The 22,127-nt window shown below is 43.5% G+C and overlaps 1 protein-coding gene across 4 annotated transcripts in view; it reads right to left on the reverse strand.

Moving 5' to 3' along the window:
* acad8 (acyl-CoA dehydrogenase family, member 8) overlaps positions 1-22,127 on the reverse strand; it is a 98,451-nt gene that overhangs the window by 18,407 nt on the left and 57,917 nt on the right. The window lies entirely within an intron of this gene.

The raw sequence follows: 22,127 nt of genomic DNA on the forward strand, positions 1-22,127 counted from the left end.
AGGCCCAAAAACAAAGTTGCTGGAAAAGCTCAGCAGGTCTGGCAGCAACTGTGAAGGAGAAAACAGAGTTAATGTTTTGGACCTGAAACGTTAACTCTGTTTTTTCTTTCACAGATGCTGCCAGACCTGCTGAGCTTTTCCAGCGACTTTATTTTTGTTCCTGATTTACAGCATCCGCAGTTCTTTTGGTTTTTATCTATTTCAAACCCACTGACTCCCATAGCTACCTTGACTACACCGCCTCTCACCCACTGTCCTGCTAGAAAGAGTCCTGATGAAGGGTGTTAAGCCAAAACCTCGACTTTCCTGCTTCTCTGATGGTGCCTGACCTGCTGCGTTCCTCTAGCTCCACAATGTATTGACTGTAGTCAACAGCCTGGTAAGGATATACACCAATATGTCCAAACATTATACCAAAATTCGATGAAAAAGATGTAGAAGCCTTTTCCATTTCATTTTAGAAACTGGCTAGCCAGATGATTTGGCCAGAGTTTGTGTGAGTAATGTTAATTCAGGTCAAGTTGGTGGGCAGGGCTAGTGAGGTGTTTGCAGTGCTGTCAGATGAGATGTCTAGAGATATGAAGAGGTTAAACCAGCAATTTTGAGTGCCTGCGAATTGGTACCAGAAGCATATAGACAATGGTTCAGAAACATAAAGAAGGAACCAGGTCAGAGTTATGTCGAGTTTGAAAGAATTAAACAGAGCAACTTCGATAGATGGGTGAGAGCATTAAAGCTGGAAAAGACATATGAGGATCTTAGAGAGATTATTCTGCTGGAGTTTTAAAAACTCACTGCCAGAGATGATAAGAATTCATATTGAGGAACAGAAAGTTACCAAAGGAAGAAGAGCAGCAGAGATGACGGATGAATATTTATTAGTGCATAGACTGAAATTTAGCTTCTGACAGCAATTTTATTCTGTGAGGGATAGAAATTGGGAAAAAGGGAGCTCCTTCAATGATAAACAAGAAGTAGATCACAGCTGTGGAAGCAGTTTACCACAGGTGAAAAAAGAAATCCAAGAGGATGGCAAGGTGGCAAGAGGCCTCAGATGTTTTCACTGTAATGGAGTGGGACACAAAGTCACTGTAGTGGTTTAAGACAGGCACTGGGAAAAAGGATGTGGTTACTGGGCTGTTATAAGGAGATGCTGGATAGGCTGAGACTTCTTTTCCTGGAGTATAGGAGGTTGAGGGGGGATCCTTATAGAGGTTTATAAAATCATGAGGGCCGTAGATAAGATGAATAGGAAAGGTTTCCTTCCCCAGGCTAGGGGAATCCAAAACTAGAGGGCTTAGGTTTAAGGTCAGAAATCACACGATACCTGGTTACAGTCCACAGGTTTATTTGAAAATGCAAGCTTTCAGAGCCTCGCTTCTTCTTCAGGTTTAAGGTGAGAGAGGAAAGATTTAAAAGGGAGGTGAGGGGCAACTTTTTCACACAGAGGGTGGTGCATATGTGGAATGAGCTGCCAACGATGACCATGAAACCATTATCGATTCCAGAAAAACCCAACTGGTTCACTAATATCCTTTACAGAAACTGCCATCTTTACCTGGTCTGGCCTACAAGTGAGTCCAGATCTTAACTCCCCTCTGGGCAATTAGAGATGGGCAGTAAATGCTGGCATAGCCAGAAACGCCCATATCTCACAACGGAATGAATAAAATGTAATTACTGCAATCCATGCACATTCCTTAAATATGTACATCTGCCTATCCAACATACATTTGGTTGCTCTCCAATTCACTACTGGTGTTCAAAAAAAGTGTCTGCTAAAACTCACTTCCACAGCTATGCTTCCTTGCTCAGTGACTGCCAACAACTCAGACTTACCCCAAATGGATTTCAACTCAAGTTTCACCCTTCATGTTTCGAATCCACCAAGGATTACAAGCATCTCCAGGATGTACAAAGTTCCTTGGATTGCTGTTCCCACCCAATTCTGCAAATCACGATCAATGCCATGCGCCGTAGTATGTGCACTCTCGACTCCACGCTGCAGCAACATCAACTCACCTTCTCTCAAAGCTGCATCGGTCCCTAGTTTCACTTCATCCTTTGCCTCATCAAAAAAATTTTTCTCTTTCTTATGGACATCAAGGCACGCAAGCTCCAGCAACTTATGGACTCCAACATCCGTTCCTTAGCACCCACCCCTTTCTAGCCCTCTGATGCTATCACTTCTGTCCCTGAGGCCACTACCCCCAAGCCCAGCCCTTGCTGTGTTTTCACCATACTTCCTGAACTTCCCTCTCTAAGGCTGATTTTACTGTCCTCGGCAAAGGACTCAGCTTCATAGCCTTACGCCCCCACCTTAATGAATTTTGGGCTGGTCATGATGTTGAACTGTTTGTTTCTCTGCCTGTCTCTGCGCTCACTTCGTTGGGCAGGATGTCCCCACCTCGTTCCACTGATCCCTTCACCCGCCTCCAGTATTCACCCTCCACTTGGACCCCTTCCCCTGGCCTCTTATCTGTCCTCAATCTCTTCATTGAAAATTGCCGGTGTGACATCGGCCGTCTCAATTTCTCTGCTCCTCTCACCCACTCTAACTAGTCCCCTTCTGAAATTACCACACTTCGCTCTCTTATGTCCAACCCTAACTGGGTTATCAAACTGGATGACAAAGGTGGTGCTGTTGTAGTCTGGCACACTGATCTTGACCTTTTTCTTTCTTTATTCATTCACAGGATAAGGAGCATTGCTGGCTCGGCAGCATTTATTGCCCATTTCTAATTGCCCAGAGCGCAGTTAAGAGTCAACCACACTGCTGCGGGTCTGGAGTCACATGTAGGCCAGACCAGGTAAGGATGGCAGTTTCCCTCCCTAAAGGACATTAGTGAACCAGATGGGTTTTTCCAACAATTGACAATGGAATCACGGTCATAGTTAGATTCTTAATTCCAGATATTTATTGAATTCAAATTCCACTATCTGCTGTGGTGGGATTTGAACCCAGGTCCCCAGAAAGTTATTTAGGTCTCTGGATTTACAGTTCAGTGATAATACCATTAGGCCATCACCTCCCCCGCCTTACCTTGTGGAGGCTCATTGCCAGCTCTCAGATATTTTTTCCTACTGCCCGTGGACCATGACCCCTTATCCAAACATCAAGCCATTATTGCCAGGACTGTCACTGACCTCATTACCTCCAGAGATCGTCCCCCCACTGCCTCCAAGTTAGTAGACTCCCAACCCCAGATACTCTGTTCCTACCTCCCTCCCAAAATCCACAAACCATGCTGCCTCAGTAAGCCCATGGTATCAGCCTGTTCCTGCCCCACCGAGTTCATTTCCTTCTGCTTTCACTCTATCCCTGTCTCCACTTGTCCAGACTCTGCTCACCTACATACGTGATTCCTTTGATGCCATCCACCATATTGACAATTTCCAGTTCCCTGGCCCTAACTGCCTCCCGTCTACTGTGGATGTCCAATCCCACAAGGACAGTCTGAGAGGTCTCGGCTTCTTCCTCGACAAGAGGCCTGAACACTCCCCATCCACCACCATTCTCCTCCGCTTGGCTGAACTTGTTCTCTCACGTAACAATTTCTCCTGTAATTCATTCCACTTCTGCCAAGTCAAATGAATGGCTGTGGTCACCATGGATCCCAGTTAAGCCTACCTCTTTATGGCGTATGTGGAACAATCCTTGTTCCAGTCCTACACTGGCCCCCTCCCACAACTCTTTCTCTCGGTCCATTGAGGTCTGCTTTGGTGTTGCTTCATGCTCCCCCCAGAGCCTTGAAAAATTCACTCATTTTGCCTCCAATTTTCACCCCTCTACAACTCCCACACTGTCCATTTCCAACACTTCCCTTCCTTTCCTTGACCTCTCTGTTTCCATTTCGGGGAATAAACTGTCCACTGCCACCCACTACAAAGCCACTGACTCTCATAGCTACCTTCACTACAGCCTGTCGCACCCGACATCCTGCAAGGACTCCATCCCATTCTCCTAGTTCCTTCGCCTACATCGCATCTGCTTGGATGATGCCACCTTCCAAAACAGCACTGTTGACATGGTTTTCTTCTTCCATAACCATGGTTTCCCGTCCACGGTGTTGACAGGGCCCTCAAATGCATCTGACCGATCACCCGTGCTTCCATCCTTGCCCTTCGCCATCAGTCACAACAGCATGATTGGGTTTCCCTTGTCCTCCACATTCAAAAGATCATTCTGAATGAATGAATATCCTCTGTTGTCACTTGTACTCCAGTACAGGAGTACAGTGAAAAATCCTTTTGAAAGTTTTTTCTTGAACAAATTCAACATCACCTCCTTGCTCTCGTACTCTACGTCCCAATTAATAAACCCTCATAACACTACATGTCTCGATCTGTCCTGTCTCTGCCACCTAAATGATCTGTGCACATTTACAGCGAGGTCCCTTTGGTTCTGCACCCTCTTTAGAATTGTACCCCCGATTTTAGACTATCTTTCAATGTTCTTCTGACCAAAGTGAATGGATTCAAAGTAAGGCGTTTGATAAGGTTCCCCATGGTAGGCTCATGCAGAAGGTAAGGAGGCATGGGATAGGGGGAAATGTGGCAGATTGGATTCAGAATTGGCTGATCCTTAGAAGACAAAGGGTGGTAGGGGACGGAAAATATTCAACATGATGCTCAGTTACGAGTGGTGTACCACAAGGATCTGTTCTGGGTCCTCTTCTATTTGTGATTTTTGTAAATGATTTGGATGAAGGAGTGGAAGGGTGGATTAGTAAATTCGCGGACGATACGAAGGTGGGTCGAGTTGTGGATAGTGCAGAGGGCTGTTCTCAGTTACAAAGGGATATTGATCGGATGCAGAGCTGGGCTGAGAAGTGGCAGATGGAGTTTAATCCTGAAAAGTGTGAGGTTATTCATTTTGGAAGGACAAACTTGAAAGCAGAATACAGGGTTAATGGAAAGATTCTTGGCAGTGTGGAGGAGCAGAGGGATCTTGGGGTTCACGTCCACAGTTCCCTGAAAGCTGCCACCCAGGTGGATAGAGTTGTTAAGAAGGCATATGGTGTGTTAGCTTTCATTAATAGAGGGATCGAGTTCAAGAGCCGTGAAGTTATGCTCCAGCTATACAAAAGCCTGGTTCGGCCACATCTAGAGTATTGTGTCCAGTTCTGGTCGCCTCATTACAGGAAAGATATGGAAGCGTTGGAAAAGGTGCACAGGAGATTTACCAGGATGTTGCCAGGAATGGAGGGAAGGTCTTACGAAGAAAGGTTGAGAGAGCTAGGGCCTTTCTCTTTAGAACGATGAAGGATGAGAGCTGACTTGATAGAGGTGTACAAAATGATCAGAGGTATAGATAGAGTGGACAGCCAGAGATTTTTTCCTAGGGTGGAGGTAGCTATTACGAGGGGGCATAGTTTTAAAGTGAGTGGAGGTAGATATAGGGGAGACATCAGAGGTAGGTTCTTTACTCAGAGAGCGGTCGGGACATGGAATGCATTGCCGGAGAGGGTAGTGGAGTCGGCCCCATTAGGGGCATTTAAGCGGCTATTAGATAGGCATATGGATGATAGTATAAGGTAGGGGTGGAGGTTAGATAGACCTTAGGTTTAGGGTAAAAGTTCAGCACAACTTCGTGGGCCGAAGGGCCTGTACAGTGCTGTACTGTTCTATGTTCTATGTTCGAAAGTGCCTCACTTCACACTTCTCTGCATTGAACCTTATCTGCAACCTATCCATCCAATTTGCCAATGTCTTTCTGGAATTCCATATTCTGCTCTTCAAAGTTTAAAATGCTTCCAAATGTCATGTCATCTGCGAATTTTTAACCCACGTAAACCATGATCCAGATCATTAAGATATATCAAGAAAAGCAAGGGTCTCAACACAAACCACTGGCAAACTCAACTATAAACCTTCCTCCAGTCTGAAAAATGTCCAGTGTCTGAAGTGTCAGTAGGGGAGCACTTTGGGACCAGTGACCATAATTCTATTAATTTTACAATGGCTATGGAAAAGAATAAGCCTGGTCCATAAGTTAAAGTTCTAAATTGAGGCAAGACGGATTTGGATAGTGTTAGACAAGATCTTTCAAAAGTCGACTGGGGAAGGCTGTTTGCAGGTAAAGATATGTCTGGCATATGGGAGGTTTTCAAAAGTGAGATTACGAGAGTTCAGATCAGTATGTTTCTGTTAGTGTGAAGGGCAAGGCTGGCAGCAGTAAGGAAGAGATATTGAGGCTCTAGTCAAGAAAAAGGAGGCATATGTTAGCTACAGACAGCAGGGATAAAGTGAATCCTTCCAGGAGTACAGAAACATAGAAAATAGTGCAGAAGCAGGCCATTTGGCCCTTTGAGCCTGCACCACCATGCAATATGATCATGCCACTTTTTCTCCATACCCATTGATCCCTTTAGCCGCCAGGGCCACATCCAGCTCCCTCTTGAATATATCTAATAAACTGGCCACAACAGTTTCCTGTGGTAGAGAATTCCACAGGTTCACAACCCTTTGCATGAAGGAGTTCTTCCTCATCTCAGTCCTGAATGGCTTATCGCTTATTCTTAGACTGCAGCCCCTGGTTCTGGACATCCCTACATCGGGAACATTCTTCTGCATCCAGCCTGTCCAGTCCCAGCAGGATTTTATATGTTTCTATGAGATCCCCCCTCATTTTTCTAAACTCCAGTGAGTACAAGTCCAGTCGATCCAGTCATTCTTCATATGTCAGTCCTGCCGTCCTGGGAATCCATCTGGTAGACCTTTGCTGGACTCCCTCAATAGTAAGAATGTCCTTTCTCAGACTAGCAGACCAAAACTGCACACACCACCAAGGTGTGGCCTCCCCAAGGTCCTGTATAACTGCAACAAGAGATCCTTACTCAGGTACTCAAATCCTCTCGCTATGAAAGCTAGCATGCCGTTAGTTTTCCTCCCTGCCTGCTTGCACCTGCATGCCAACCTTTAGTGACTGTTCCACCATGTCTCCCAGATCTCACTGCACCTCACTTTTTTCTCAACTGTTAGCAATCAGATAATAATCTACCTTCCTGTTCTTGCCACCAAAGTAGATAAGATGTGGACGTTACCCTGCAGCCTTTTAGCATTCTCCTCACAGCACACACTGCCACCCAGCTTCATGTCATCTGCAAAGTTGGAGATATTGCATTCAATTCCTTCGTCCAAATCATCAATGTTGATTGTGAACAGCTGGGTCCCGGCACTGAACCCTGCAGCATCCCACTCGCCACTGCCTGAAAGGACCCATTTATTCCAACTCTCTGCTTCCTGTCTGCTAACTAGTTCCACATCAATACATTACCTCTGATACCATGAGCTTTAATTTTCCTTTCTAATCTCTTCTGGAACCTTGTCAAAAGCATTTTGAAAGTCCAGGTACACAACATCGACTGATTCACCCTTGCCCACTCTACTGGTCACATCCTCTAAAGATTCAACAAGATTTGTCAATCATGATTTTTCTTCAGTGAATCCATGTTGACTAGGACCAATTCTGTCAGCACTTTCCAAATGCTCAATTATTATATCCTTAATAATTGACACCAGCATTTTCCCTACCACTGATGTCAGGCTAACTGGCTATAATTCCCCATTTTCTTTCTCCCTCCGTTTTTAAAGACTGAAGTTGCATTAGCTACCCTCCAGTCCATTGGAATTCTTCCAAAGTCTACACAATGTTGGAAAATGACCACTAATGCATCCACCACTTCTACGGCCACTTCCTTAAGTACTTGGGATGCAGAGTATCTGGTCCTGGGGACTTATCGGGCTTTAATCCCATCAATTTCCTCAATAATATTTCCTGACTAATAAGGATTTCCTTCAGCTCCTCCTTCATGCTTGACCCTCTATCTCCTAGCATTTCCTGAAGGTTATTTCTGTCCTCCTTTGTGAAAGCAGATCCAAAGTATTTGTTCAACTGGTCTGCCATTTCTGTTGTCAATTATGAATTCACCTGATTCTAACTGCAAAGGACCTACATTTGTCTTCACCAATGTTTTTCTCTTCACATATACACAGAAGCTTTTTAAGTCAGTTTTTGTGTTTTCCGCAAACTTACTTTCATATTCTATTTTCCCTTTCTGAATTAAACCCTTTGTCCTCCTCTGCTGAATTTTACATTTCTCCCTGTCCTCAGATTTGCTGCTTTTACTGGCCAATTTCTTCTGCCTCCTCTTTGGCTTTAACACTATCCCTGATTTCCCTTGTTAGCCATGGTTGCGCCACCTTCCTGTTTTACTCTTACGCCAGACAGCGATGTACAATTGTTGAGTTTCATCCATGCGTTCTTTAAATGCCTGCCATTGGCTATCCACCATCAACGCCTTAAGTATCCTTGGCCAGCTTATCCTACCCACGCATGTCTCATATGACCAAAGTTAGCTTTAAGTTCAGGACCCTAGTTTCAGATTTAATTGTGTCACACTCCATCTTAATGAAGAATTCTACCATATTGTGGTCACTCTTCCTCAAAGGATCTTGCACCACAATGTTGCTAATTAATCCTGTCTCAAGAAGGGTGGCTCATGTTGTGCCCTTATTTAAGAGGCTAATATTAATGGTGGGTAAGTTGTTGGAAGGGTTTCTGAGGGACACGATTTACATGCATTTGGACAGGCAAGGACTGATTAGAGGTAGTCAGCACTGCTGGTGTCTGGGAAACTGTTTCTCACAAATTTGATTGAGTTTTTTGAAGGGGGTGTAGGAGTGCGCTTAAGAGAGAAATCAAGAGGGCAAAAAGGGGACATGAGATAGCTTTGGCAGATAAAGTAAAGGAGAATCCAAAGAGATTTTACAAGTATGTTAAGGGTAAAAGAGTAACTAGAAGCAGAATAGGCCCCTTAAAGATCAGTGAGGCCAGCAATGTGTGGAACCACAGAAGATGGGTGAGATCATAAATGAGTATTTCACGTCAGTATTTACTGTGGAGAAAGAAAAGGAAGCTAATTGACTCAGGGAGATAAACATTGAGGTCTTTAAAATAGTCCACATTATAGACGAGGTAATAAAGGTAGATAAATGTCCAGGTCCTGATCAAGTATATCCAAGAACATTGTGGGAAGCTAGAGAAGAAATTGCGGGGCCTCCAGTACAGATATGTGTATCATCAACAGCCACTGGTGAGGTGCCAGAAGACTGGAGGGTGGCTTATATTGTGCCATTATTTAAGAGTCTAATGTTAATGGTGGGTAAGTTGTTGGAGGGGTTTCCGAGGGACAGGATTTACATGCATTTCGAAAGGCAAGGACAAACTAAAGGTTGTCAGCATGGCTTTGTGTCTGGAAAATTGTGCCTCACAAATTTGCTTGAGTTTTCTGAAGGTGTCCACAAGAAGATAGATGAAGGCAGAGCAGTAGACATTGTCTACATGGCCTTTAACAAGGCCTTCGACAAAGTTCCAAATGGTAGACTGGTTAGTAAGGTTAGATCACGAGATCCATGTACAGCTAATCAAAGGATACAACATTGGATTGCCAGTAGGAGATGGAGGGTGGTGGTAAATGGTTGTTGTTCAGACTTGAGGTCTGTGACCCGCAGTGGGCTGCAAGGATTGGCGCTGGGTCCACTGTTGTTCGTCATTTATATAAAAAATTTGGATGAGAATATAGGAGGCATGGTTAGTAAGTTTGTGAATGGCACCAACATTGGTGGTATAGTGAAGAAGATTATCTAAGAGTACAACAGCATCTTGATCAATTGAGACAGTGGGCAGAGGAACGGCAGATAGGGTTTTATTTAGATAAATGTGAGGTGTTGCATTTTGGTAAGACAAACCAGAGCAGGGCTTACACAGTTAATGATAGGGTCCTGGGCAGTGGTGTCGAACAGCAAGATCTAGGGAGTGCAGGTACACTGTTCCTTGAAAATGGCTTCACAGGTAGACAAAGTGGTGAAGAAGGCATTTGGCATGCTTGCCTTCATTGGTCAGAGCACTGAGTAAAGGAGTTGGCATGTCATGTTACGTCTGTACAAGGCAGTGGTAAGGCCACATTTGGAATAATGCATAAAATTCTGGTCGCACTGCTAGAGGAAGGCTGTTACTAAACTGGAAAAGGTGCAAAAAAGATTTACAAGGATGTTACTGAGCCTGGAGGGTTTGAGTTAAAAGGAGACGCTGGTTAGGCTGGGACGTCTTTCCCCGAAGCGTCAGAGGCTGAGAGGTGACCTTATAGAGGTTTATAAAATCATGAGCGGCATAGATGAGGTGAATAGCCAACATCTTTTCTCCAGGGTAGGTGACTCCAAAACTAGAGGGCATACTTTTAAGGTTAGCAGGGCAAGATTTAAAAGGGACCTGATGGGAAACTTTTTCCACACAGAGCAGGGTGTGTATATGCATCGAGCTACCAAGGAAGTGGTAGAGGCAAATGCAATTACAACATTTAAAAGATATTTGGACAGGCACATGGATGGTAAAGGTTTGGAGAGACATGGGCCAAATGTAGGCCAATGGGACTAATTCAGTTCAGGAAACCTGGTTGGCATGGACGAGTTGGACTGAAGGGCTTTCCACACAGTATGACTTCTAGGACTATTACTGTTTCCTTCACTCAGCTGATTTTAGGTCCACATTGAAACTGTCGCTTTCATACCATGACCTGTAGCTATCCTTTTGGAGGACTGGTGAGTAGCTAATGTTGTTCTTCTATTCAACAAGGTAAATAGGGATAATCCAGGAAACTATAGACTGGTGAGTCATACATCGGGGGTTGGGTAGCTATTGAATAGAATTCTTAGGGATAGGATTTATGTGCATTTGGAAAAGCATGGCCTAATTAGGGACAGTCAGCATGGCTTTGTGTGGGGCAGGTTATGTCACCCTAACTTGATAGAATTTTTCAATGCAATGACGAAGGTCATCCATAAAAGTAGAGCAATGGATGTTGTCTGCAGGGATTTTAGTAAGGCTTTCGACAAGGTCCCTCATTCTGGGCTCATCCAGAGGTGATTTGGCTGCGTGGATTCAGAATTGGATTACCCAAAGGAGACAGAGGGTAGTGGTGGAAGAGTGCATTTTTGGCCGGAGGTCCGTGATTAGTGGTGTTCCGCAGGAATGTGTACTGGCCCCTCAGCTGACTGCGATATATAAAACTGACATGGATGAAAACGTAGATGAGTGGGTTAGTAAGTTTGCAGATGATACAAAGAGTTGTGGATAGTGCAGAAGGTTGTCAAAGAATAGAGTAGGATATAGATCAGTTGCAGATATAGGCGGAGAAATGGCACATGGAGTTTAATCCAGGTTAAGTGTGAGGTTTTACACTTTGGAAGATCAAATGCTAAGGTAAAGTATACAGTTAATAGCAGGACCCTGAACAGCATTGGTGTACAGACTGATCTTGGGGTTCAAGTCCATAGCGCCCTGAAAGTGGCCACACAAGTTGATAGGGTACTAAAGAAGGCATACAGCATGCTTGCCTTTATTGGTTAGGGAATTCAGTACAACAGTCAGGATGTCATGTTTCAGCATTATAAGACTTTGGTTAGGCCACACTTAGAGTATTGCGTTCAACACTGGTTGCCACATTACAGCAAGGATGTGGAGGCTTTGGACAGAGTGCAGAAGAGGTTTACCAGAATGCTGCCTGAATTAGAGGATACGAATTATAAAGGAGAAGCTAGAAAAACTTGGGTTCTTTTCTCGGTGGAGGCTGAGGGGAGACTGGACAGAAGTCTATAAAATTACGAGATGCACATATAGGGTTGATAGTCAGAAACCTTTTCCCAGAGTTGAAATATCTAAAACCTGGGGGCATGCTTTTAAAGTGAGGGGAGGAAGGAAATGTGAGGGGCAAGTTTCTTGTCATAGAGTGATAGGAGTCTGGAATGCCCTATCAGGGATAGTGGTGAAGGCAGATACAATAAAGACGTTAAAGGGATTTTTAGAGAAGCACATAAATATGCAAGGAATAGAGGGATATGGACCAAGGGCAGCAAGAAGGGACGTTTAATTTGGCCTCATGTCTGGCACAACATCGTGGGTCAAAGGGACTATTCCTGTGCTGTACTGTTCTCTGTTCTAGGTCTATCATGTGACACCATATCAAATGCCTTCTCGAAGTCCATCCAACAGGACTACCCTCATCGACCCTTTCTGTTATCTCTTCAAAAACTCCGAGTTAGTTAAACGCACCTACCCCTGTACAAATCCATACTGACTCTTCCTAATCAATCCACCTTTTTCAATGTGATTACTAATTGTTTCAAGAAGATTTCCTATCAAAGGTAAATTAACTGGTCTGTCATTGATGGAATTACCTTTTCAACCTTCCGTGAACAAGGCTGCAATGCTTGCAATTCCCTAGGTTTTTGGCACCTTTCCCAGCTGCAGGAAAGATATGGCTAGTGTCCCCACCATTTCTACTCTCACTTCCTTTAAAATCCTTCGATGCATTTCATTCGGTCCTGGTGCCCTGTCAATTTCAAGTGTCAAAAATCTATCCAAGAGTTCTTCCTTATTAATTCTGAACCATTCTAGTGACAAAGTTTCCTCCTCTGTCAGCTGGCTGGGCAGCATTCTCTTCTTCTGTGAAGAAAGACATGAAATATTAACACCTTAGCCATGCCCCATGTCTCCATGTATAAAGCACCTTTCCAGAATGTTTGGCCTTACTCCACCTCTTAACCACACTCCTGCTGTTTATGTGTCTACTGAATACTTTGGTACTTCCCTTTATATTAGGTGCTAGGCATTTTTCATTGATCCTTTTCGTTTCTCTTACTTACTTTCTTCACCTCCCCCAGACCTTCAATATTTAGCTAGATTCTCAATTTGAGCACCGGAGGAGGAGAAAAATCTATTCATCGTCCATATCAATGTGTAATTTTTTGTTGCAGCATTGGTAGGAGTGACTACTGCATTATCCTTGTAAATAGAAAGAATTAGATCAACATTGGCACATCCAGCATGTGGACAATTACACAAGTAACACTGTAGTGCTGCTTGATTGCCTGACAGGACAGCTAGCGATGATGATACAGGGAGTTATGTGAAAGAGGGAGGAGGTGATCAGTTGCTTCTTTTCTCTGATTGGCAAGTAGGATAAGTGAGTACTTCTGCTCTTTAAAATAGAAGTAAGGGTCTTTAGGTAATTCTTACGATACAGAGCGCCAAAGGTCAGGCAAGTGGAAGCTGGGTGAATACAAACAGTGAATATTTACATTGAAGGAACATTCCATAATTTGCTATGGCACTACCACTGTGCAAAATCAGATACATTCAGAACAGATCCACTGTCCAAACACAACAGTTAGGAAACCTTGTGGATCATCAACAAGAACAGAACTGAATTCCATCACAATTTGTAACTGAAAGGCCAGCATATCAACAAAGGAATCAATGCTTCTCAGTGTGGAAATCAGGGAAGCATGCTATTAGCAGCACTAAGTGCACCTACACCACATGACCTGTATACCTTCATGCCTTCTAGCACCAGATATACGTAAAAATGAGGTGTTGACCTGAAGAACCTACAAAATAGGACAACTTGCATTCCAAACAGCTCTGTACAAAACAGGACTACTTGCCTTACATAAACAACAAGTGATAGACAGAACTAAGCAAACCCACAGCCAATGGATCAGATCTAAGCTCTGCATTCGTTTCACATCCGGTCGTGCATGACAGTGGACAATTAAACAACTCACTGGAATTGCTTTACAAATATCCTAAACTTCAAAGATGGGGAAGTCCAGCATGTCAGTGCAAAAGATAAGGCTGAAGCGCATTCACAATACTCCTCAGTGAGAAATGCCAAGTGATGATCCATCTAAGCTTTAAGTGGTCTTCAGCATCACAGTTGCCACTCTTCACCTGATATCAAGAAACAGGTGGAGGCATAAGATACTGCAAAGGCTATGGGCCCTGATGACATTCCACAACAGTACTGATGACTTGTGCATCAGAACTTGCTGCACTCCTAGCCAAGCTATTCCACTACAGTGACAAAACTGGAATCTACCCAAGAATGTGGAAAATTTCTCAGGTATATCCTCTACATAAGAAGCAGGGCAGAGCTAAGCCTGCCAATTACCACCCCATAAGTCTACTCTTGAACTTCAGCAAGGTGATGGAAGGTGTCAGCAACAGTGCTATCAAGCAAACCTGCTTCGCAACAACCAACTTACTAACCCACATTTGACTGAGTGTGGCACCAAGGATTCCGATTAAAACAGGAATCAGTGGGAATCAGAGGCTAACTCTCTGCTGTCTGAACTCATAACTGGCACATAGGAAGATGGTTGTGGCTGTTGGAGGTCAGTCATCTCAGCTCTAGGATATCTCTGCAAACGTTTCTCATGAAGTGTCTCAGGGCCAACCATCTTCAATTACATCATCAATGACATTCGCTCCATCGTCAGGCCAAGTAGGAATATTTGCAGATGACTGTACAATGTTCAGCACCATTTGTGACTCCTCAGATATTGAAGTAGTCCATGTTCAAATGCAACAAGATCTAGACTATATCCAGGCTTGGGCTGACAAGTGGTAAGTAACATTCGTGCCACACAAATGTCAGGCAATGGCCATTTCCAATAAGAGACTATCTAATCATCACCCCTTGACATTCAATGGCCTCACCATCACTGAATCCTCCACTATCAGTATCCTGGGAGCTACCCATTGACCAAAAATTCAACTGGACTCACCACATAAACACAGTGGCTACAAGAGCAGGTCAGAGGCTAGAAGTACTGCAGTGAGTAACTCACCTCCCGACTCCCCAAAGCCTGTCCACAAGACGCAAGTCAGGAGTGTGATGGAATATCCCCAGTTGCCTGGCTGGGTGCAGTTCCAACAATAATCAAGAAGCTTGACACCATCCAGGATAAAGCAGCCTGCATGATTGGTACTATGTTCACAAAAAACATTTACCTCCTCCACCACCGACACTCAGCAGCAGCAATATGTACCATCTACAAGCTGTACTGCAGAAATTTACAATCCTTAGACAGCACCTTTCAAATCTAAGATCACTTCCACATAGAAGGACAAGGGTAGCAGATACATGGGAACACCGTCACGTGCAAATTACCTTCCAAGCCACTCATCATCCTAATTTGGAAATATATCACTGTCCCGTCAGTGTCGCTGGGTCAAAATCTGGAACTCTCTCCCCAACAACATTGTGGGCTATCAATATCAAATGGACTGCAGTGGTTTAAGAAGGCAGCTCACCACTACCTTCACAAGGGCAATTAGGGGCCAGCAATAAATGCTGGTCCACATTCAACGAATGACACCAACATTCTACGACTGAATAAAAAAAAAGTCACAGCCAAATTTGTTGTACCACAATTGGCTCTGCCGCACAGGTTGAGGAGAAAGTGTGAGAATGCAATATTTATAGCGGATTCAATTATACGAGGAATTATAAGTGAATGTTTTTTGTGTATGCAGTGCCAATCAAGCAGGCTGCCTTACCCTGAATTAGAAGTTAGGTATTTCTGTGGCTGCAAATGAGGCTCCAGGATGGTATGTTGCCTCCCTGGTGCTACGGTCAAGGATATCTCAGAGTAGCAACAGCAAGCTCTCCGGAAGGGGAAGGTGAACAGCCACTGTTCATGGTACTCAGTGGTACTAACGATATAGGTATAAAATGGGATAAAGTTCTAAAATCTAAATATAGGGAGTTAGGAAGCAATTTGAAAAGTAGGGTCTCAAAGGAAGTGACCGCGGGATTAGTACCAGTCCCATGCGCTAGACAGAGTAGAAATGGCAGGATATATCAAATGAGTAGCTGGAAAGATGATGCAAGGAGGAGGGTTTCAGATTCCTGGGACATTGAGACTGTTTCTGGGGAGTAGGGACCAGTACAAACTAGCTGTGTTATACTTGGCTAGGACTTGGTCTGAAATCTTAGGGCAAGCATTTGCTCATGTGATTGGGGTGGGTCTGAACTAGAATGGCAGGGATGAAAACCTAAATAGGGTGACAAGGGAAACTGAAACAAGCACAATTAAATGCAAAAACAGAGAAAGGAACAAACGTACTGTCGCCAAATTTGGAGACACAAAAGTAGGTGGAAAGGCAAGTTGCAAGAGAGATACAAGCAGGTTACAGAGAAATATTGTCAACACAGCGTGGAGCTGGAAGAACACAGCAGGTCAGGCAGCATCAGAGGACGGGATGGATCAGGATGGCGAAACATTAACTTTCCTACTCCTCTGATGCTGCCTGACCTGCTGTGTTCCTCCAGCTCCACACTGTGTTGACTCTGACTCCAGCATCTGCAGTTCTTGTTATTTCCTACAGAGAGATATTGACAGGTGAAGTAAGTAGACAAAAAGTTGGCAAATAGAGTATAATGTAGGAAAATGTGAAATTGTTTACTTCGGAAGGGAGGGAAAAAAAAAATCATTTAAACAGATAGAGAAAAACTGCAAGAAGCTGCAATACAAAGGGATTTGGGGTACTTGCTTAGGAAACTGAGAAAGCTAGCACAAGTCTACAGGAAGTCAGGAGGGTTGGAGTATAAGAGTAGGGAACTCTGATTGACCTGCTGTGCTTTTCCAGCCTCAAAACAAGAGACTCTGGCTTCCAGCAGCTGCAGTGCTTATCATCTCCAACTCTTACTGCAACTGTACAAGTTGATGATGAGGCCACGCCTGGGGGACTGAGAGCAGTTTTGGTCCCCTTTAAGGCAAGATATTATTTCACTAGAGACAGTCCACAGAAGGTTCACGAGGATGATCTATGGTATAGCGGGATCATCTTATGAGCAAAGGCTGAAGAGGTAGGAGTCCACTCATTCGAATTTAAAAGAATGAGAGGTGATTGCATTGAAACATACAAGATTCTTAAGGGCTTGACAGGGTGAATTCTGAGAGGATACCTCCCATCATGGGATAGTCTAGGACCAAAAGGTATCGTCTCAGGATAATTTAAGATCGAGATGAGGGGGAGTCCTTTATATATTTAAAGCTGAGATAGTTAGATTTTTGATCAGTAGGGAAATCAAGGGTCATGGTAAGAGGACATGAAAGTGGACGTGAAGTATGTCAGATCAGCCATGATCGCATTAAATAGTGGAGCAGGCTTGAGGTGGTGATGGCCTACTCCTGTTCTTATTTCTTACGTCTTAAACAGGAGGAGATAGTTTTGTTAACAATCCATCACTAATATCGGCAAAACCCAGCATGAGAGCAAAAATCTAGACTGAAACAATTGGAACTATCGTCGGGTAAAAATGGCTAATGAATGATCCATCTCACCACCTCCTGAGATTCCCAGAATCTTAGAGGCCAATTCAACTTATACCGTGTGACATCAAGAAACATCCAAGTGCATTGGATACAGCAATGGATATGGACCCTGAAAATATCTTGTCTATAATGCTGATGACCTTTATTTCAAACCTGGGTATGCCTCCTAGCTAAGCTGCTCCAACACAGCCATGACATTTACCTGATAATGTGGCAAACTACCTGGATACATTCTGGCTCCTAAAGAGCAACACAACTCCAACCCAGCCAATTACTTTCCATCAGTCTACTTTCAATTAGAAAAGTGATGGAAGATGTTGTCGACTGTGCTATCAAGTAGGACATACACGGCCACACCTGTTCACCAATGCTTAGTTTGGGTTCCACCAGGGGTCCATAGCTCCAGAGCTCATTCCAGCCTTTGTTCAAACAGGAGCAAAAAGAACAGAAATTCAGAGCTGAGGTGAGATTGATTGCCTTTGACCTGAAGTATGGCATGAATAAATTCCAGTAAACTTTGAAGTCCATGGAAATCAGGAAGAACTCCCTACTGCCTGAAGTTACACCAAGCACAAAGAAGTTGGTGGTTGTTGGAAGCCAATTGTCTTGGACTCAGGATGTTGTTCTAGGAGCTCCTCAGGACATTGTGCTAGGCCAAAATATCTTCAGCTGCTTCATCAATGGCCTTCCTTGTATCATCAGGTCATAAAATATTCACCAATGATTTTAGTCTTCAGTTCACAATCACAACACTGAAGATACTGAAGCTGCTTGTGCCCATATGGGCAACATTCAGGCTTGGGCTGATGTATGGCAAGTAATGTTCATACTACAAGTGCCAGGCAAAGACTAACTCCAACAGTCTAACCACCTCGCTTGACACTCGATAGTATTATCATTATCAAATCCACCACCATTGGTTTCTTGAGGGTTAATACTGATCACAAATTTATCTGGATCAGTCACATGAACACTGGGGACGTCAGAGGCTAGGAGTTCTAAAATATCCTTATTCCTCAAATTGTTTCAATCATCCATATGTTATAAGTCAGCAGTATGATGTAATATTGCACACCTGCCTGAGTCAATGAAGTCCTAACGACATTCATAAAGATCAAGATCAACCAGCAATCTTAGTAACTGGAAGCAAATTGCCACCTTAAATATTTATTCTATCCACCACTAACATTTCCTAATTTAGAAATATACTAACCCTCTTCCTTTATCACTTGGTCAAAATTGTAAGGGACCTATTTAGATGACAAAGTGAAATCGAAGTTGAACACTGGTATATAACTGAGATCCCAGGAGAGTTTTGCAACTTGAAAAAAATCAAGTGGTGCACTTTGCTTTTTCCTAATCAACCTGTTCAGTATTATTACATAACTTTGGAGCAGGTGGGACTTGAATCCAGGCTTCCTAGTCCAGAGGTAAGGATGCTAACACTGTGCTACAAAAGCCCCTTAAAAATACAGGGATCAAAATTAGTCAATATTATTTTTCAAAGCAGTAAGGTTGCTATGTGAGACTGAGTGTCACCAAGAGTCCTTGAGGTAAGGAAAGCCTGCCAGACAACAGCCCTCAGTTGCTTGACTGCAGTTTTCTATAAATCTGTAGGTGGAAGACAGCCAGAGATATCCAGATCTTTCAATATGAACACATTTCCATGTGAGTGCAAGGACCGACAACGAAACTTAAAAGAAAGAATTCTAACAAGACCCAGTGGTCCACTGGATCAACAAATGAAGTGAAGAACGACCATCATTTTACAGACAACACAATCATCATTGCTGAAATCAAAAGGAACTTTGGAAGTCAATTTAACCCATCCTTGTGATCTGGACTTTTGATCTCCAAAATTTTACTGTCTATAATTTTTTCCACCCAATATATCAAGGTCAATACATCTGTCATTTGTCTGTTGTAATCTTGAACAAGTGTGTGGAGTTGGAATTTCTATAAGAGTATAATTTTAATTGTATAGTGGTAGATTGGGATTTCTTTCTTTTTTCTGCCATCTGTTGAAGTTAAGTGGGTTAAATAATTAATTAGTTTCTATTATGACATAACCTGATGCAAATTGTTCACCCCAAATAGCCATCAATTATGCAAACTGGTTGGTCAACTAGGAGGTTTAATTGGGATTTTATGCATTTTGTGACAGGTTGTAGAACAGTGGTTCTACCACAGATGGGGCATTGCTGGATCTAATTCTAGGGAATAAAGCCAGTCAACTGGTTGAAGTGTCAACGGGCAAATATTTTGGGGATAGTGACCATGCAAAGTCATTACTGAAAGGAATAAGGACAAGCAGAAATTAAGTGTCTAAACTGGGGGAAGACCAATTTCAATATCATTAGACAGGATCTGGCAAATATAGACTGGGAGCAGCTATTTGCAGTTAAGTCTACATTTAGAAAATGGGAGTCTTTTAAAAGTAGTAAAGTGAGAGTTCAGGGCTAATGTGCTTCTTTAAGAGTGAAGGGCAAGGGCAGCAAGTTCAAAGAACCCTGGATGCCAAGGGATAATGAGATTTTGATAAAACAAAAAGGGAGGCCTTCAAGTGTAGAGAGAGTGTATGGGTGGGGGTGCTTAAAAAAGAAACTAGAAGGGCAAGAGGATTACCAAAAAAAAGAGTGGGGCCTAGTAGAAACCAAAAGGACAATCTGTGCATGGAGCCAGAAGGCGTGGGTGAGGTCTTTAGTGAATATTTCTCATTGGTATTCGCAAGGCAGAAAGACATCGTAGCTGGAGATTTCAGTTGGGGTGGTGAGGTTAAGATTAATTAGGAGGACGTATTAGATGGTTTAGCAGGCATAAAGATGCATGAATTCCCAAGGTCTGATAAGATATATCCCAGTCTGCTCTGGAAGATAAGGCAGTATTTTCCTGGCCACAGGTCAAGTGCTAGATGACTGGAGAATAGCTAATAGGGATAAGATAAATCAACACTTCGAAAATGCAGAGGTGTAGCCAGCATGGATGGGTTAGAGGGAGATCCTGTCTGATTAATTTGAGTTTTTTTTTGAAAAGATGACTGAATATTGATGAGGATAGTACAGTTTATGTGGTTTAGATGAACTTCAGTAAAGCATTTGACAAGGTCTCAAAAGGCAGACCGGTCCAAAAGGTAAGAACCCATGGAATCCAAGGCAAATTGGCAAACTGGATCCAAACATGACTTTTAAATAGGAGGCAAAGGGTGATGGTTGGCGGTTGTTTTTGTGATTGGGAGCCTGTAACCAGCAGCGTAGGGATCGGTGCTGGAACTGTTGCTGGCTGTTCTGTACATTCATGACTTGGATGAGAAGAGTATGATTAGTAAGTCTGCAGATGATACGAAAATTCGTGGTAATGTTGATAGTGAGAAGAACGGTTCAAGCTATAGTCTGATATTGATCAGCTGGTAAATTACACAGAGTGATGGCAGAAGGAATTTCATCCTGATAAGTACAAGGTGATCTCTTATTGGATCTCCCAGAATGTAAGGGTTGCGCTCAACCACAGCTCCTTAGAGAGTACTGAGGGCTGAATACTGGTGGATAAGTCCATTGATTTTATCAGGTCGAAACTCCTTCTGCCATCTATAAGTTCACTGATGACACCCCCATAGTGGGGCGATATCTACCAAGTCAAAATACAGAAGGGAGACACAGGGCTTGGTGACATGGTGCAATGAAAACAATCCATCTCTCAACGTTGACAAAAGAACTGATCATCGACTTTGGAAAGAAAGGAGGTGAACAAGGTCCCATTCACATCAACGGAACTGAAGTGGAGAGGGTGAACAGCGTCAAGTTCCTCGGTGTGACGATAACCGGTGACCTGGCCTGGACCTCCCACGCATATGCGACAGTCAAGAAGGCACAACAATGCCTCCTCTTCCTCAGGTGGCTCAGGAAATTTGCCATGTCCATAAGATCCCTCACCAACTTCTACAGATGCACCACTGAAAGCATACTGTCCAGATGCATGATGGCCTGGTATGGCAATTGCTTTGCCCAGGCCAGTAAAAAACTAGAAGGTGGTGTGCACAGTCCAGACCATCACGGAAGCCAACCTTCCAGCCACGGTTTTATTTACACAGTTCGCTGCTGCGGAAAGGTGGCCAACATCATCAAAGACCCATCACACCCCGCTAACGATCTCCTACAACCTCTTGTCAGGCAGAAGATACAGAAGCCTGAACACACGCACAAGCAGGTTCAGGAACAGCGTTTTTCCAGCCGTTATCAGACTGTCGAATGGACTCTAGCCTCAAATAATGTAACTTGCAATGTAATCTGTATGCCTGTAAGTCTTTTTGATCTGTACATCCTTTGCTTGCTGTGATCTGCCAGCACCACTCGTTAACAAAGCTTTTCACTGTACTTCGGTACACATGACAATAAAATCAATCAACCATATCATTGAAGGTGTCAGCACAGGTAGACAAGGTGGTGAAGGCAGCATACAAGATGCTTGCCTTCATTAGATGGGGTGTAGAACATAGGAACAGGGAAGTCTTGTCACAAGTTTATAGAGCATTGATTAGGCCACAGATGGAATACCGTGTGCTGTTCTGGTTGCCATGTTATCGTAAGGATGTGACTGCACTGGAGAGGGAGTGGAAGAGATTCACCAGGAAGCTGCCTGGAATGGAAAATATCAGTTATCACAAGAGACTGGATAGGCTGGGATTGTTTTTCCTGGTGGAGAAGTGGCTGAGGATTGATCTGATAGAAAATTATAAAAGCAGAGACAGGTTAGGTCATGAGAATTTTTTCTCCATGGCAGATGTGTCTGAGACCAGAGGGCATAAGTTTTAAGGTGAGGATAAATGCTTTAAAGGGATCTGAGGAAAAATATTTTCACCCAGATGGTAGAAATATAGAACACACTATCTGAGGTGGCAGGTAGTCTCTCAAAATTCAAGATCCATCTAGACAAGCACTGAAAAAGTG

Source organism: Rhincodon typus, chromosome 32 (assembly GCF_021869965.1).
Source record: "Rhincodon typus isolate 14 chromosome 32, sRhiTyp1.1, whole genome shotgun sequence".
NCBI lineage: Eukaryota > Metazoa > Chordata > Chondrichthyes > Orectolobiformes > Rhincodontidae > Rhincodon > Rhincodon typus.